This window comes from Pelmatolapia mariae, linkage group LG22 (genome assembly GCF_036321145.2).
Source record: "Pelmatolapia mariae isolate MD_Pm_ZW linkage group LG22, Pm_UMD_F_2, whole genome shotgun sequence".
NCBI lineage: Eukaryota > Metazoa > Chordata > Actinopteri > Cichliformes > Cichlidae > Pelmatolapia > Pelmatolapia mariae.
Genome location: NC_086245.2, coordinates 28,147,980 through 28,160,953, shown reverse-complemented (window position 1 = coordinate 28,160,953; position 12,974 = coordinate 28,147,980). Strand labels below are relative to the sequence as shown.

General features: G+C 39.6%; 1 protein-coding gene across 1 annotated transcript in view; it reads left to right on the top strand.

Moving 5' to 3' along the window:
* Positions 1-1,740: 1,740 nt before the first annotated feature.
* LOC135933228 (hippocalcin-like protein 4) overlaps positions 1,741-12,974 on the top strand; it is a 29,819-nt gene continuing 18,585 nt past the window's right edge. The window contains exon 1 of the mRNA XM_065471264.1: positions 1,741-1,894. The gene's annotated coding sequence lies outside the window, so the exon portion shown is untranslated. The remainder of the gene's footprint in view (positions 1,895-12,974) is intronic.

Here is a 12,974-nt window from a genome sequence, read left to right as displayed (position 1 = left end):
CATGACCCATGACTTGTCTTGTATATAGGTTGAATAAAAATGATGAAGAGCTGCCGTCACCAACTGGATTCCACAGGAGCTGCTCATAGATGAGCTAATGTTCCATTTGGAGGTGTTCTAAATGGGCAGTGCAGTGTGTTGCCATTTATGCTTTGCAGGAATTTAGCCAAGAATAATTGTTAGTATAGTTCCATATATTACAATATATAAACTAAAAATGTATTAATAAAATGTAAAATGAATATACTAGTGCTGTCAGCGTTATTCTCGTTAAAATGACGTTAATGCCAATAACCCTGCGTGGGCCTGCATGGCGTCAACACGTTAGCGCGGTTAGCGGGCACGGGGCAATCCACGCTAACCTGCTAACGGAGATTTGCCGTGTTAATGTGGTTATGACGTTAACGTCATTTTAATGAGATTAACGCTGACAGCACTAGTATATACACTGTGCAATACTGCAACACATTTTAACCTCAATTAAAAAGATAAAATCTGACACTGCTAGCTTGCTAGTTAGCGCTAGCATTTCCATCATAGCTGACAACCGTAAACTACATATGTAATAGGCCTAGCCACTGTGACCTTAATTATTGGATACTGAACCTCTGGTAGGAAACTTTGAGCTGATTGTTTTTGCAGTCACCATCTTGGTGTTTTGAAACTGGGTGTGATGAGCCTGAATTTAAAGACGTGACATGCTCAACTGGACTGTAACTACAGCTGTAAATCAATGAGCCCACCCTTCATAATATTCTGTATTAATGATCACAGTTTACAAAATAAACTTTATATTATGTTCATTATGGCTTTAAAATAATGATTGGGTCTATAAATCATGTTTACTTGGATCACAGAGCAAGTGAGCCAAAAGCTATTTTCTTATAGATTTCTGTTCATATCTTTCTGCAAACAAAAGTGTTGCCCCCTGCTGGTCATTAAAAAGAAAGCAGGTTAAGACAATTCCATGTTATCTTCACTTCACAGTCCCACAAACCACATCTGACTTTTATACAGTCTATTCTGACATGGTATAGGCTATGTTTCCTCTTGGCTGAGCCAAGATTGCAACAAATAAGGATGAGAAGTGTACAAATAACTTTTGACCATTACACCATTGTCACCACCATCAATCACCAGCCACATGGAAGTCCTGAAAACCACATGTAACGGTTCTTTAACAACGAAACAATTCCCACGGTGACAGTGATTGATCTCATTCAAGGTGCCTGTCATGAGTGTTACAGTTAAGAGTTCTGTAGTGTTGATATTTTGTCTGGTGTCTAATTCTTTGTGAGCAGGTTTCATGTCTGTTCTGATAAGTAAATATCCACCATGTTATAGGAGCTAAAGGACTCAGTTTACAAATAATAAAATAAAATAAAATATGGCGAATTTGAGCGAGAAGTACCAGAAAATTACACAGGACAACGAACATGTGTCGTGTGTATTTCTGTTTTCGCTGGAGATATGTTGTTCTTTACAGTTTTTTTACTATTGGGCTCTCTCTCTCTCTCTGTCTCTCGCTCTCTCTGTTGCGCACGCGGTGCTACAGAGACAGGACGCGAGGGCACAGGCGCGTGCGCTTGTTGTGCGCTCTTTGTTTTATTGACGTGCGGCTCCGTCGAATCGCTTGAAAGGGGTCCACCTTTAAACGGATACGTAGCCAATCTCCGGGTCGGAGAGGCGGGCTTTATGCAAATGTGTTGGCAAGGGAGACGCAGCGGTTCATTCATCTGCTTCTAGAGAGAGAGGTGAGTTAACGCGAAGGTTATTTTACATAAGGGGACAACTGTTTTGGAGCAAAACACCGCCGCGAGAATAGCTGGAAAGAAAAAGAGAGGCTTTTGTTTTCTGGCTGAAAGGAGCTTAATCTTCTTCCACACGTTACAGGGTAAGTGGAGGACATTTATTTGGCATATTTGTAAATACTCTGTTTTCATCGTCATATTAACGTGCACAGGTGGTAGTGAAAATGTGTCAAATCTGCCTTTAATTTCTAAAAAAGAGATTAAAACAAGAAGTAATGGACACTATTTTGCTGTTGGCTGTTATCCAGAAAGGATGAACTTAACTCTCTCCCCTGTTTCTATCGCTGTGATAATTTGTCACTGCAAATGAATCAAAGTCGGTGTTTTAGGTAGACTGGACTGTCTTTGTTGAGCAAATAGATCTTCAAGTGTTTTGCTCAAGGACACTTGGGGCTGTAGAGGCAATTGAACTTGGGTCCACGTTTCCCTGTTCAAAACAAAAGAGGCACTCTGGTGACGACAGCAGTCATTATCACCCTGGCGTTTGTTACATTTGGTGAGTCATTTTTAAAGAATACGCTGTTTTCTTCTGCCTTTACCTGAAAATGCAGCTTTGGGAAGTCAGAACTAGGATGCCCTTCATGCTTTAGGAGCAATAAGTGGCTGAACAAAATAAAGCTCCCTCCGTGTTTCAAGACTGAAACTGGACTCTGACTATGTTCTGTTAATGGCTTGATATAAGCATGCAAAAGGTAGTTGCATATCCTGCTGTTTTTAGCGAATACATGGAGGCTCTGACTGCCCCCTGAGTGGATGGTTGCGCTAAATGTAACAAGTGCTGTATATCAGGAGTCAGTGTTTGTGTGTTTGCGAGAGAAAACTGTATCCATGAGTCATTTGTTGCTGACCTGTGAGAGTGCAGAGTGAGGCAGAGATGGGTGATCAAAGCAGGCTGAGCTGGTGGTTTAGTTTTATCTACATAATTCAGTCCTCTGGATGATACCAGGACAATCAATAAGACCAGCTTTAAATGAGTGTGTGTGTGTGTGAGTGTTTGTTCACATCACTGGTGGCCTCCTGGGCTTCAAACAGTCAAATCACATGCATCAAAGTATTGCACCGTATCTGTATTTCTATTTCTATGATAAGTCTGCACATAATGTATGGTGTTTGAGATAATTTTAAAAAATGCATTATTACATAAAAATAACAAGGCACAAGCACATATGTGACGGTATGGTTGTGGCAGTGACAAATCATTTTGGCTTTGCAGTCCTTTGGCTGCTGGCCTTTAACTGAGGAGCAGCAGGTCCTTAGTGCACAACAGGTCTCAGACCCAAACGGTGCATTTTCACTGCTCTGTTTTGTTTTTAAGTTTAAGATTTAATTTTTTTTAATGCACCGATTGACTGGCCAGGGGCTGGGATCGGCCAGTTTCCAGCGTGTTTGACCAGGACTGGTGACTAGCCAGTCAGGCTCATCTGTGTCCCATTATGAGCCATTTTGTTTCATTCATGTGCAACATACGCACAGCTGCCCAGGTAAATAGTTGTGCTAACACTCACAGCCAAATGCCAACATAATGTTAGTGTAAAAGTTTTATTGTAACTGCAGTTATAAAGTTTTCCAAAGTAAACTGTTCATAACCACAAACCTAATACAAAACTTAAGTCACCATCGCCCTGGCGAACATGGACATTTTAATAAGCCAACAAAGGCAAAGTTGCTAAAGCTAAAGCTATCTGAAGCACAGATTCAAACATGAGCCAGCAGTGTGGGATCAACAGGTGTGAGGAAAATCATGGAGACAAGTAGAAAAGGGGCGATGTGGTAAAGTTATAAACACACTGAAAAATAATGTAAGTAGCTGACTTTTGTTTTGTTATATAAATGCTGCGGGCTTTTGTTTGGTAAGGTAGGATGTTTTGGGTAAAGGTGGGTGTACAGCAATGCACATTAGCAGAACAGAGTAGTGAGAAAAGATCCTATAAGTCGCTGGAGTTTGGAAGAAGTTGTAAAGATTAATCACTTTTTATTTTGAAAATTAAAATGCTGCATTAAACATAATTTGCTTGTATTTGCTTTTAGTTATAGAAAATCGATATCAGCAGGTCACGAAAAACAGAACTTCAAATTGGCTGGGAAAATGACCGTTGGAGAATCTCTGCTGTTAGCCACCAAGACCCAGATGTGCATGGATGCTGTCATGGTCTCTAAAAAAATGTCCCGTTACTTCTAAATTTGTTTTTCAGGACTGTGGAAATATTTCTGAAAAAAGAAAGGACACAATTTCATAAGTGAAAGTTAAGGTTGCAATGATTCATCCTTTTCCAGTTTCACTAGGATACACATACCCTGACTTAGGCTAACTGCCGATAACAAGGACCAGTTTTAAATTACAATTTGTAATAGATTTGTAATAGATTGGGAGCCATTCTGTAACTATTCTGTATTTTTAATATTTAAAAAAAGGTTTTAAAGTTTTAAATTATATTTCGGTCTCATTGTGTGTAGCATGGTGAACTTATTAATACAGGCCTTTGGCCAGTCCAAACCTATGGCTTTTAGAGGTGTTGAGGTGAAAGTGTGTTCTTTCACTTTTCAACCATTTTTAGCTGTAAAGAGGCTTTTTATCCTTCATGTTTTGAACATTTCTCAACATTTAGATGTAAAGTCATGTTCTGCAGCTTCTGTCACACAAGTTTTTGCTCAGTGGGTATCAATTTATGGTTAAATTGTCTTTAAGTATGTAAAGGAAAACACAAAATATAACAGTTAAAAATATCTTGAATAATGCTGTGAAGCTCTGGCATTTCACAATAATTTCCTTATTTTCTCAACTATTCCGTTTTAATATTTACTGATTTACTTTTTTTCCTCATATTTGTCTCCTTTTAAATACAGAGAACTAAAATAAATTCATACATTTAAATTTTTAACCCCTGGTCCAGATGATTTCAGTGTGACCTGGAGGTTTGTTCTCCCACTGTATTTAGAAGTCCACTCCAATGAGCGACATGGGACTAACATTAGCATAAACACTGTATGCTGAAAGCCTCGTGGCATGGGTTTCTATGGCTGTGCAGCTCCTGTTGGTGTAATGTGTAGGTGGCTCGGTACTTTTGTTCAGATTAGCAGTTTGGTTGCAGTATCATTCGTTACACTTCAGTTCGCTCACTCATAGTTTAGAAATGTATGACTTAGCTTAGTGGCTATTAACCACCATTATGCCAGTTGTTGCTACAAGTTGACATTCGACGGTCGCTAGTTATGATAGGATATTCAATAATTTGCTATGTATTGAAGAAATTGTTGGAGCTTTTGCCGTTGGCTTCTTCCGTCCTGTAGAAGAAGATCCGTCCTTATTGGTTCTTCTGGGAATCGGTGTACTACTAATGGATGTCTAAGTAAGCATCAAACAGTATGTTCAATTGAATGGCACAGTTCCATAAATCAGCTCACGGCTACAATAGCTAGCTTTGAATGAGCATCAGAATGATATCTGATCAAAATATTAGCTGGGTGCATCCCTACGCCAATAACCCCAGATCCTAATCTGGTGAGACACGGCAAAGACCACCTTACAAAACATCTGACTGGCTCCTGCATCCGGTTCAAAGCATTAGGGGTATCCTGAAGTTGTATTTTTATCTGTCTACCATCTTCGAACATGGCTTTAATTTTGATCTTAACTACACACTTGTAATGTTTCGTGACTGCATCTTACATGATTGTTATGTTTACATCGCCCAAAGTACTTAAAAAAGTCCAGTAGGTGTCTCCAGGGCCACATGTTGCCAGGATGACTTGTGGAAAGACAGATAATTCACAAGGTGAAAACGGTATCAGCTACAGTACTGTGGCTGATTGCAAAACTGCCATGTTTGTTACTTCGCTTCAGAGCAATCCATAGCAGGGACATTTATTTTGATGTCCTTGTACTCATCACATAATAGGAGCAGCAGGCTGTTCCCTAAACATTTGGTAAGTTGATCACCTAATCTTTGCAGCATTGTTAAACACAGCCGAAGCACCACTGTTATTTCCAACAGTGGGTGGAAAGAAGCTACAGTTACACATAACAGCTGACTGAGTGACAGATCACTGGATAGGAAAACACATTATTATCGTTACATGCTCTTCCCCGGAAAGAATGACCTATTGATCCACTTTCTGTGTAGTACAATAATATCAGCTTGCAGGAACATGTTACACTACAATTTCCTGTATGTGACTGTTCATTTGAATGTGTTGTTTGTTTTTCCTGTGTCCTCTTTCGCTTTTTTTTCATGTCCTACATCTGTGGATAAAAGATGCACTGACCCCCCCCCACCTCCCCCCACACTTCTCCCTCTTTTTTATTCTCTCCCCTTGTATCACTTCCATTTTGTTGTAAGCCTGTGGCCAGGTGTACTGTGCATCTGTCTCATGCATCACTGGCTCAGTGTGTGCTTTGTGTTTGTGAGGGCGGCTGGCATGAGCTGCTGCATGCGCGTCTCTTGACTGATTGATTCGTCCATTCCTGTCTCATGCTTTATTAGCCAGGGAGGCAGATGTTGCAGTAGAAAAAAATTACTGTGGCAAGGGAGTGGGGGGTACAGTCCTAGCTCCTGTCTGCTTCTGAATGGCTGACATTGGCTGAGGGAAAACAAAGGAATGTTGAGTGAAGGAGTTAGGTATTATTGATGAATAACTAATGAACACCCACAGTTACTAATGGACACCGCTGTTAGAGGCTCCCTCCCACACTTTAAAATAAGCAGTTTATGTGAGCCTTGATACTAAAATTGTCCTTAGTTGTTAAAGTGTCTGACTCCTCTGTCTGTCAGCCATGTGATCGTCTCTTATCTGGACACAAACTTTCTACCCTTATTTTCATGTCCCTAAAAACATTTTTTGTGCACTTGGTCTCATAGGTGCTGATTAATTTCTGTGTACAGGAAATCAATGATCCCCACTTCAATCCACCACATTGGTGGTGGAATCACGAGTCTTGCATGTGAAGGTTTTTTCCCTTTTTCATCTGTGAGTTATTAGTTATGTTAATTTGTAATTAATTACCACTATAAACTGTCTTTTGGGTCACACAGGCCTAGAGACTGGTTGGTGACTGCCTGTCAACCAGTGGTTGCTAGTGAACAATGTGAATTCCCTCAGTGGTTGCCAGTTGGTTGCTGTTGGATGAAATTAATCACAAAAAAATATGCAGTGCACTGAAAATATTCTTGTGATCGCTTTGATCATCAACAGATTGTTCAGATGCCGACTTGTCAGCAGCAACTTGCCAACTGCTCTCTAAGCAACAGTAAGACTGTGAATAATGCGATACAAACTGGAAGTAGGGACCATTTTCTTGTGCCTTTTGAAATATTTTGGTTCAATTGTAAGATAAAATTGAAATTAATATTCTCTTTTTTTGGTCTTACTTTTTCAACAGCTTCGAGAGTAATTGGCAAGTGTTTGCAGATCTGTCAGTATCTGCCGTGCAAGCTCCAGGTGATCATGGCAATCTGCTAACGACCAATGCAGTTGCACTAGTCCCCTTATTCCTCCAAATCTGTCTAACTATTTCACAACTGAAAGAATTAAATTAAATTTTATTTATATATCGCCAACTCACAACAACAGTCGCCTTAAGGCGCTTTATATTGTAAGGTAGACTCTACAATAATACATACAGAGTAAAACCCAACAATCATATGACCCCCTATGAGCAAGCACTTTGGCGACAGTGGGAAGGAAAAACTCCCTTTTAACAGGAAGAAACCTCCAGCAGAACCAGGCTCAGGGAGGGGCGGGGGCCATCTGCTGGTTGACTGGTTGGGGGTGAGAGAAGGAAGACTCATAGGGGAATGTCTGATTTTCTTTTCTACCTTTTTAAATGTTGGAATATTTTTATATGAACCTATCAATGAGCAAAATGACTAAGGAGGTATATATTGTGATATTCTGAGTTAGTGACAATCTTTTAAACAATAATTTGGCCACTGGGTACAGTAATGCCAATATTTTATATAATTTATTTATGAGGGTTTTTTTTTAAAATATCTTTTGCTAAATCAAGAAAACAGATACATCTTGAGTATTACAAGTTATTCATCACACTGTTTTGAAACAGTTAACCAAATGTAAACACATTCAGCAAAAGTCCGACATATCAGAAAATGTATTTGTTGATATTTGCTGATACCAGTCAACAATGCTAATATCAGTTGATGCTGACATCCATCTGATTTAGTGGTGTACCCCTAAAAGTGACAGGCTGAAATGTGTTCACCAAGTATGATTTCCATACAGTTATCCACTATGAATTATTTCTTGTATCCAAACTTAGAAAGTGTCTACCTTTAATAGTAGACAGCCATTCAGTTTAGTTTGTTCTATCTGGTTAAGGTCTATGCAGATGTTTCAGGCTGAGCTAATTTTAAACACTTTATATTCTGTTTAATCTACAGTGATAATTTATAAAATCGCATGTTTGTAGGAGCTGTCCTCTGATGACCACACAACTAAAAAAAAACAAACAGCTTTTAATAGTTAAATATGAATTAAAATTTAATGTGATGTATTAGCAAAGTAGGTAGTTAAACATACATTTGGGCAACCAAGTTATTTCTCAGAGATATTATTCTTAATCTTCTTCATCTTGCTTGTTTTTTTGAACACAAGATGGCAGTGTCCCATGTCAGCTTCCAGTGAGAATTTTGGTACCTAAAAAGAGAGCTGCCTCAAGAACCTCCAACAAAGTCCAGTTGCAAAATATGCAAGAAAATGGTTCCATCGAAACATGAAAAGAACAAACGTATTTCATCACTTGAGGCAAAAACACCATCACATACTATCAGGTTATAAAGACAGACAAAGGGGGAAATATTAGCCACTGGTGACATGTGGCCCAAAAGTAAACAACAGTTTCCATATAGACAGAGAGAGAAGAGAGAGTACAAACCACAATATTTATCCCCATAGTTGCTGGAATACTTAAGACAACAATTATAGAAATAGACAACAATTAGTGCAGCAGTCAGAAATGAATCATCCAGACGTCAGTAAATGTGCAGCAATTGTGGCAATAAATAAAATACTGATCTTTTAGATATGATGGTTAAAGGTTAGATGAGAAAATGATTCATAAGGGTACATGCACACAGCTGTTTTGTCCCCTGTGTTTCTCCCCAGGCTTTCCTAGTCCTAAATTAGCATTTGAACAGTGTTGAGGTGAGCTGTGTTTCTATAGCAATCTGTCCTTACTGCAGCACGTACCATGCTATGATATAACCTGATATGGAGATTAAATATGAGACTATATTTGTAGGAAACAACATGTCCTTTTATAATTGTAAGAAGTCATTTTGTGCCTTATATAAGAGACATTAACCTGTGCAATCCTGCTGTTGTGGGCTGTCTCTCCCTCAGTTTCTCTCCAGAGACGGAGATGTACCAAGGCCAATACACCTCCGCCGTTCGTCTGTGCCTCAGAATTAGCATTAAATGGGATTAATACCACTACATTAACTAAGTGCAAGATGAAATAGTCATTTCTGATGCCACTTGAAGGTGCCAGGGTTAATAACTTTTCTGGAAAATCCTGCTTACTAATAGTTCTTCTAAGATTTAGCTATGTAATGACTCTCAAACATCATGGTCTGGGTTCATACCTCAAATGTTGGGTGCATGGTTTTAGTTCATAGCTCATTTTAAGGAATAGAGCTAGCATGCAGCTAGCTGACATTACATCTCACGCTTTTCTACTGTCTTTTATGGACAGTATAAAAGATGGCTGTACCTTCGAGCTAAGCATTTTTGCCACTGCCATCTGGGTTTTTTGGAACCAGATCTAACAAATAAGTGACAGATCTCACTGTGAAACTCTGTGCTTATTGGTTGATAGATTTATGCAGGGCAAGAAGTCTTTTTGCAACTACGAGGTTTGTTTCTTTCGTTAAATATCATGCCTCTTTAAGGCACTTATATGTGGGCTTCACTTTTCAGTCCCAGAAGCTACACCCAACTTTTATCCTGTCTGTGTGTGGGCATTATCAATGTTTACATCCTGTCATGCTAGCCTTTTTTTCATGGGTAGATGGACGTTTCCTTCTGCCCAGTGGTACGACTGAAGACCTTTCACACCTGAAGCCTGTGTGAATATTTTTGCGTTAAATATTTTTGGGACTCACCTATTTTTAATACAACCGTTCACACCGATCACATAATTTCTCAGGAAGAATTTGCAGCATTTATAAACAGATCTGACAAATCAGTCACCTGCGTTCAGCCATATGTGTACTGAGTAAGTGCGCATCTGTCTCATTTCTCTCTTTGAGGGACCATAAAACCAGGAAATATCATCTGATGCTCTGGATGAAGAGCTGATAAAGAAAAAAAAAAGAGAATGCAATACAGGTAAGTGCAAAAAGGCTACTGCAAGAAAAAAGATACCACTCTGATTGGAAGGACGACTAATATGCTTGAAAAGTTTAAACACAACCATGTCGTTATTCTGAAGCTTATGTCAAAAAGGGCAGCAGAAAGCACAAATAACTTGTCAACTTTTCACATAGAGGACGATTAGCCTTTTTCCCCCTCCTCTAACATTTTGTCATATGACTGCATGAGAATTGAATCAGTTTGGATGTTTTCCACAGTGTAATGGCCCTCTCTTCACTTCAGCAATATCTAATCAAAACACATCAGCGTCATGCGGGATGTGGAAGACTCTGGTACATATTTAGATTTTCAATAAAATCACAGATCCAGCTCATATATCTGTCAGCCATTTCGTCAGGTCCAGTTGGCAGAGGGACTATTTCGATTGGCCGAAAGCCTCATTCTCCATCCCGGATGGTGGCTTGGCAGTGAGCTGGGCAGCTGTTGTCAAGGCGACATATTGTTCAATTTCATTTTTGATGACTTGGTCTGCTGCCATAAAGACCATTCAGGTTGGGGTTTCTCATTCACATATCAATAGGAAGGCAGTCCATGTCTCATCGGACATCTCTGTCTTCTTTTATTCACTTCCTTTGCTTTCTCTCTTAAAAAGACACACACACACACACACACACACACACACACACACACACACACACACACACACACACACACACACACACACATACACACACACACACTGGACCGTGCAGTTCATAGGGAGGCTGGTATTGGACTGGTATGTGATTGATTGTTCCTCTATTGCTGCTACGGTCCATCGTACTTTTTCCACTCTCACAAAGGTTATTGCCACTGCAAACACTGAGCACACACACAGACACACACACGTACACACACACACAGACAAAACTAAAGACTGTAAGAGAGCCCAGCTTGCCATTTTTGCTTCCTTTCCAACTCAATTACAGCTTTTGCCAGCTAATCATTTCAGTCGCTGGGACACCAACACATTGTCCCCTCTGGGATCTGTTTGGTTAAAGCCAGCCCGCATGAGCCTCATCATAATGACTGTGTATTCACCCTTGTTTTGTTCCTTGTGTGTAGTCTCTTGAGCGTCTGTGAAGAAAAATATTTGGACTCCATCGAAGAACTGTGTGAATTCAAATAAAGTATTGCAGTGGCACGATAAACAGCATCCCCATATGATATGGTCAATGCAGGCACTAAAGGTTCCTCTGCCTTTATTTAAGTGAAGCAAGAGAGCGATCAAAAAGAGAATTAGAAAAAAACATTTATATGTAAATGTAAATGAATAAATAAATCTGTTGTTTGGGAAAACAATCGGCAGCCACGAAGGGTGAAAAAGTTTCACTAACGTGAAAACTAAAAAACTGCAGTTTCTTGAATGACCACTGGAGGCTGTCTCCCAAAGCTAGTCAGTCTCCATAGAGACGCCCAAGTAAACAACACTGAAAAGCATGTTTACAGAGCAGGACAAAATGAGCTATTGGTTTTAATATTGGGTGAATTAATTATGTTTCATATTATTCTATTATAATAAAAATTCTTCTATTATTATTCTTCCATTGGCATGTCTGCTTTGACTGAGGTGTGCTGGTACAGGCAGCTGTAGCTGATTTCAGCATTGGATAGATAGAGTACCAAATCTGGGCATTTTGCACTTGCATAGCAGCACCTGTCACGAATCGGCTGTGTGCAGCAGACAGTAAGCGACCCAAACGCAGACTCATAGGCGGAACATGAACTCAAAACACAGCTTTATTTGCTGAGAATGGAAAATAATAACAAAAACATGGGGAAGAACACGGGGAAACGCACAACTGTGAGGGAGAACGCGACACTGAACGGAGGGGGCAGAGGATTAAATACACAGTACAATGATGAGGGAACAGAAAACACATGGGGAACACAGTTGACACAAGTTAGACATGACGAGACCAGGGATGATAAACTAAACACACTGTTACTGAACATGGAACATAAGACCTTCACAATAAAACAGGAAATGAAAGAACGCAAGACTGAGAGAGGAGTGGAGGAACAGCAGACGAGAGGGGACATGACGGGCTGGGGGACTCAAGCGGTCACATAAACACAGAGAGACACAGGGCAAAGACACAAGGGGGAACCTAATAATCCAAGAACTAAACAGGGACTGTAAGAAAATCCAAAATAGAATAACTATGACTATAAATGAACCTGAACATAAACCATAATACAAAATATTATCAAAACACACACAAATGACCCAGAACCGTGACAGCGCCATCCTGTTTGGGGCAACAGCAGACACTTCTAACTTGACTAGTGGTAAATCTGAGGTGTACACCAGTTTAGTTGCATAAAACAACTACTCTGACATAGGACTGTTCGATATAACGATATATATCGGATGACGATATAAAAACGTCTATCGTTTCATTTTACGTTATCGTTTGTTTCGTGGTGTCACAAAATAAACTGTTTACCGCAATATTTTTTTTCCGTTTTGATGGTCACTGTAGTGGCTATATAATTTCCTAAAGTTCTCTCTTTCTCTTATATTTAATATAACCACACTACGGACGGACAAGCGCCTGTTTTTATGCGTCGTCGTTAGCAACAACGACGGTAAAACCATCGTGTGTCCGCTTGTTTATTTTCCACATAAACCGTTCACAATAAAGCTCAAGATCCTGTTGAGACTTTTCAAAATAAACTGAATCATGTGAAATAGTATGCAGAGTATTGATGGATGAAAAGCAAAAAAGAGCCGTCAGGTGCTAAAAAATAAACCTTAGACTCAAACGTTAGAACAGGCTTTTCCCTGCAGCA